The 6,296-nt window shown below is 37.9% G+C and overlaps 1 protein-coding gene across 2 annotated transcripts in view; it reads left to right on the top strand.

Annotated features, from left to right (window-relative positions):
* Positions 1-3,649: 3,649 nt before the first annotated feature.
* mgat4c (mgat4 family member C) overlaps positions 3,650-6,296 on the top strand; it is a 135,692-nt gene continuing 133,045 nt past the window's right edge. For both annotated transcript variants that reach the window (XM_005731553.1, XM_005731552.1), the window contains exon 1: positions 3,650-4,009. The gene's annotated coding sequence lies outside the window, so the exon portion shown is untranslated. The remainder of the gene's footprint in view (positions 4,010-6,296) is intronic.

The following is a 6,296-nucleotide window of genomic DNA, read 5'->3' as shown; positions in this document are numbered from 1 at the left end:
TAGATAGATAGATAGATAGATAGATAGATAGATAGATAGATAGATAGATAGATAGATAGATAGATAGATAGATAGATAGATAGATAGATAGATAGATATTTGTATTTCTTGCTGCTAAATTGTTTACAGTTGGTATATCAGAGCAAAGCCATTTCTCATACAAGAAGTTATGTGATCAACGCGTCCTGGTAGAATATTTACGATGGAGGCTTTAAAACAATAAATGATGTTAACAAAAATTTTCTTCTCAGCCATGTATATATTATATTGGCATACATTGCAACCCCTTTGAAATGGAGTGTGATTTGTTTGGTTGTTTTGTTCTCTTTTTATAACAGTTTATAGAGCTTTTTGTAAAGCTTATAAGAACATAAGCTCTTCATAGTGTTTTAAAAGAAACTAAAAAAAAATCAGGTCACATCTATGTTGATAATCAAGTTATGAATGCAGGCGATAAAAGAATTTGAGTATTTTCTCCCTTTAAACTAAACTCTGACCTGGACATGGAAACAAGAAGTATCTGATTTCAGTGTCGAGAAAAGTATCAAATGTGTATGTAGTCCAGCTCTATTAAACCTCAAGAGAGCCAAACCAGATTCTCTTTCCCTGAGGTGCATAAAAACTTCTCTCTCTTCTTAGTTTTGTGCTGAAATAATCTCTGCTGAGAGCTGAGGGGCTGGAGAGGGCTTAGGATAAGTCAGAATGACAATTAGTGGAATGACACATCTTGACACATCAGACCTCCAAACACCCACTAATGAATCATAGGAGCATGTCCAGAAATAGCCCCTGCAGCCCCCGCAAAAGAACAGCCGAACGCCTGTGTCAACTCTGTTTTGCATCCTAACCTGAAACGGTATCCTTAAGCCATTTGTACTTTACGAGGGAAAGCAATCCAACAAGTCATCTAATCTACATCTTTACACAGCTTTGTCCCTATCCTCTCATATATCAGGTATTTTAAGCAGAGGACCAGCGATTGATATTTTGGATTTGCTCAGTGAATTAATCAGAAAACAAAACAAAGCACTTCTATCAATAATGAATTTCACAGCACTCTTAAAGTGGCATTAAAGCAAGTCGAACATCCTACTGATGCTTACAGAAAACTCAAACCTAAAATCCCAAATGCATTATATCTGACACACTCACTTACTTTTAAGCAATAAATTGCATAAAGATACCAGATGTAGCACAAATGATACAAATAAATCCAAATTTATATTTTGCTATTTTTTTTTTTTTTTGCATTTGTCAGAAGGTTCAGGTAACACTAAGCTTTACACATTTAGAGTTCTTTAGCAATTATTTCATGGTTCACACTTTTAAGGGCTAATATGTGGACATGCATGTTAAGAAGTCCTGCCTGTCAGTAGAATATTTCAACACTGCTGTCAGAAGTGAAATACAAGAAAATACAATATTCGGTGACACAAGATTATATGCGACTCATGAGATCGCCTTACCTTACCCGCATCATCTATCAGTAACCATTTAATTTGTTTCAAAATTGATTAATAATTCAAATGTTTCTGTGGTTCATTTGTTATATACACTGAAGCAGTCGTTGATGACCACTGTTGGGGTTGGTGTTAGTCCCTCTGCTGTGTTCGTTCCTCATTTATTATGTAAGAGGCTGCTGTAAAGGACCAGCAACAGGCTTGTGTGAATGCATAAAATACAAGGCAGATCCCCTGTGCCCATGCCACACTGCAAGCATGCCCCTGTATTAGAACTAAACATGGAAGGCTGTTTACATTATTCTAAGAACCTCCAAAACTGTGAGGGGGAAGGGCTATTTCACGTCAGTGTAAGAGTCTCTACCACATCTTTCTGCATTCTCCGACGGTCTGTTTAGCTGCACAGACCTACAGCACCCTGTCTCTGGTTTAAAAGTACTAGTCTTTGGTGACTTTCCTGGTTAGGAGTCAGACAGTTACCATAAGAATATCAGTCAGTCACATATCATATGAACATATTATATTCTCATAATATGTGGGGGGATGAAATTATAACCACAGAGAAGGCAATTCTAATTTTTCTTACTACCTTATTTTAATCGGAAAATGATACATTTTTACAAAAACAAAAAAAGAGAAGCGCTTGCATCAGTGAACTTTATTAAAAAATGTTTTTTAAAAATGTACCAAAATACACTGAAATGCTTTTCTTGAGTAAAGACGTCCTATTTTCCACATTATATCTGCTGGAAAAGGAATGAAAACTTTGCCAAAGCCCAAATGTTAAGAGATGTACTGTTATCAAGCTAAACTTCCCACCGTTTTTGTATCACTTGCAGCGCTGATGTGATTTAGGAATATAGTACTAAGTAACAGTGGCTGTTTTTCTTTGTGTACCACAAAATAAATATTTACATCAACAGTGATACACAACTAAATGCTATAATGAAGGCATTTTCATGCACATTTACACCCCAGTATTATTCAGGAGGCTCAGTATTTCCATTTGGGCCATGAAAACAGTGTTTCCCATCTGGTATAAGCTCCCTTCACAATTATGTGCTGGGATAGGCTCAGGATATCCTAATGTTATTTTGCTGTCACACTAAGTTCTCTATCCATAATAATATCCAAAGTATTCAGCTCAATTATGTGTGCTGAGGTATTTGTGATTAGGATATGAATATGCATATAAACAGCTTAGCCCAAAAATGACCTCAAATGGAGCGTGAGCTGGTACCCAGCATTTTCTCTGAGTGACTGTGTTCTTTCGTGCAAAGTCATTTTCAGTGAAAATTTCCAATCAGCTTGACTTAATAGGCCCACCATGGATACTTGTGATTATAAACAGGCTAATATTTTCATGCTGCATATTTCTTTACTGATTAATGTCAGGGCTTTCACGCTGATATCAAAGTCACATTTTATGGATGATTAATTTTCTGCTTAGATATTGAGCAATTTATACATATAGTCAGAAGTCTGAAACTATACAGGCTCAAAACACAATCAAATTATTTTTCAATTTGACAGCTGTCATCATAAATCAGTTAAAGATGGTTTGAATCCTTTTTCCCACTTATTAATGTATTGCGATTTCAGTTATTGAATAGATAGATAGATAGATAGATAGATAGATAGATAGATAGATAGATAGATAGATAGATAGATAGATAGATAGATAGATAGACATAAATGATATGAATATATGGAAAATGGCAAAAGATAGTGCTTTCCAATCCAGGGCTCAGGGTCTTTAGGTTATTTCTGAGAGGTCACTATCAAATGAGATCTGAATTGATTTCTTTCACATAAAAATGTGAGCAATATGGCTCTAAGTTTAGTCAACGATTTCTTCTCTAACCTGGCGCACACTACATCATGTAGAGGGTTTCTAAGCAAATTGCTGTTATTTGTTAAATTTCTCCCAGAGGAGGAGGGGGGTTGGACAAATGCTCATCTCTGTTGGATCAGAGATGGGATCTCCTAAAATGTTATCAGCGCCCCTGGACCCGAGAGTTATAGCCTGTGAGGTATGTCTCATAATCGGTGCATTTTGAATAGGACACATGCACTCTGTCTTGTGATAACGGTTGAATCCTGGAGCGTTCGTGCCACGCATGCACCGCTGGAGCGCACGAACCCAGTCGCACCGCCCTCCTGTCCGCCTGCTGCCGGGAGGAGCTGAGGAGAGAGCAGACCGGAGCGCAGCGGTACCTTGGGGATGTGGCAGCAATGTTTTATGCTTAGAAATAACCTTCGAAATTGGCAAAGTTTGTCTTTTACTAGAGCTAAAAGAGAATATCAAACCGCGTGTGAGAGAAAAAACAAATGTCCATCGGTCGTTAGAGAAATTTCTTACGGTGCCTGCCCGCCTCCCTGGGCTCTGTCGTAGGAGATTACGAAGCGCATCGGAGCCGGTGTCCGCGCCAGTCTAACCATCAGAAGATAAGAAAGAGAAACAAAGAGAAAAACAAAGAGGTCGTTGGCTCTGCAGAGCCCCCGCTGACACCTGCCTTCGGTCCACGGTAGAGTCTGCCGGTGTGGAGGTGAGTGCAGATGTCATGTTTGTGGGATGTTGTCTGGTTTGATATCCAGTTGAGGTGACGGATGCTGAAGGTAAGGCCACGTGGGTACACTGATAACTGTACCAGCACGCTTGTTCTGGTTCTTATCAAGCTCTGCACAGCAAGTCACCGAGATGCGAACCAAGTCATAACTTTTGCACATTACAGCCTCCCTCGCTGCACAGGCGTCACAGCATGTGGGGTTGCGTGTCTGATAACATCAAAAATGCAATAAGTCACACTCGGAGAGCGTGTGTGCAATTTCTATCTAGCCTAGCAACCAGGCAGCACCAGAGGGAAGGAGTTCACATCTTTAACTGTCTTAAAACACGCTGTGGGAGGCTTTTATTTATTTATTATCTTTTTTTTTAATCTAAAGAAATCGAACCGCCACATAAACATCCGTGACATGCGATGTCATAGCTTCGGGCTGTGCCATATTTAAAAGATCATGGCTCAGAATTCGGTAATATTGATATTAGGTTAATAAACCATAGCCATCTATTGGAATATCAAGCACGTTTTAAATTGTTCAAAAATGTAAAAATCTTCTACAAAAGGCTTGTTGTTATGAAGGTTTGGTATTTAAAAAAAAAACAAAACACAAATTATTATTATAAATTAAATGTCTTTGGACTATTTTCTGACCAAAGTAAGAAGTTTGGACAATTTCTTTTGTGTGTCTTCTTGTAAACTTCTGCACATTTTAAAGACTTAGTCATTGTGTAACTGTAGTATTCAGTAGGTTATATAATTACATTTTAATTGGCTGAAACTGTTCTGCAAATCAAAACAGCATCTGCATCACCTGAATAATATAACTCAATAAAAGGAGCAATAAATATGAATATGAGTGTATTATTTCAAAGCATGAACAACTTTGTCTCATACTATGATATCCACAATATGAAAAGCACAAGATGCGATTGCACTTCTGAAAGGCTGAATTAAAACTCTAACAGTAAGGCTTCACCAAAGGCATGCATTGTCCTTAAAGTCATCAAAGAATTGCATCATCTGCCAGAGTTGCTCATGGCCTGCGGTGCGAATGACAGCTCCATGGCTCATCTGAAAGGCCTGTAGCAAAACAGCAGCTCATTACAAGAGCAGCGGCTCGGGCTTCCTCTGGCGGGAGGCTGCTGGCTCATTAGGGGTCACAGAGGGGCGAGTCTCCCACTATGAGCTGCAGCTTGTTACCACGGCACTTTGTGAAATCACTGGTATTTGGAATGAATTCATTTTTACAGAAAAACTGAAGAGACGCACAAAACCCAGTATAAAACTTGTGCTATAAATACAGTAGCTTTCAGTTTAAAGCTACAGTAAAAATGAACAAAACCCCAATGTGTGTACATATGTATGTATATCTATCTATCTATCTATCTATCTATCTATCTATCTATCTATCTATCTATCTATCTATCTATCTATCTATCTATCTATATATATATATATTTCATATATAGACACCTCTCTTCTAAATCCCTCCCATCAAACAAGCATGTCTAATATATGTGAAAATAAAGCCGATGCGATTGGCTTCACAGAATGTTCAACCCAGTGTGCGACTATCTTTATTCCATTTGTATTCTTTATACTTCTTTATTTTACTCATCTGATCTGGTCTGAAAAGACCTGTAATTGGCCAGCCTGACACTACATTTTTCCTCAAGTCTGAAAGTAGAGCCCAAAGGAGGAGAGAGAGTCGACTTCTCTCTAAGGCCTCTTGAATAACATATTGCTTATCCCAGCTTTAACAAGGCATCTTTGGTCATGGAAGTAGGCTTTGAATTAGATATATGGAACAACAACAACAACAACAAAATAGAATACTTCATCACTTCATCATGACATTAAAAAGAAAAATAAATAAATAAATAAATAAATAAATTATCCACTTACATACTGCAGGAGATGCTGCTTCTGATTGCCCCAGTCCTCAGTGTAAATATGTGAAGTAGGACATTTCTGATTATTCAGTGTATAATGTTGCAACTGTTATCAGCTCGAAAATAAAATAAAAAAAAACATTGTCAACCAGAAGACAGCAGAAGAGACAGGGCCAACTCCACAGAAGTCATCAAATAAAAATCACAGTGTACATACATTTACATAAGCTGTCTGACTGGTCACTGACCCACTGTTCAAGCCTACTACATGAAGACTTCATGAACATAAACTTTACACTGCCCTGTTTGGTACAGTAATACTAGGCAAATCTCACTCTTAAGTGTGAGCATGGAGTAGAAGTCTGGCTAGAACCAACAAT

Source organism: Pundamilia nyererei, unplaced genomic scaffold (assembly GCF_000239375.1).
Source record: "Pundamilia nyererei isolate P.nyererei 1_Seehausen unplaced genomic scaffold, PunNye1.0 scaffold00043, whole genome shotgun sequence".
NCBI classification, from domain to species: Eukaryota; Metazoa; Chordata; class Actinopteri; order Cichliformes; family Cichlidae; genus Pundamilia; species Pundamilia nyererei.
This window is presented reverse-complemented; position numbering and strand designations above follow the sequence as displayed.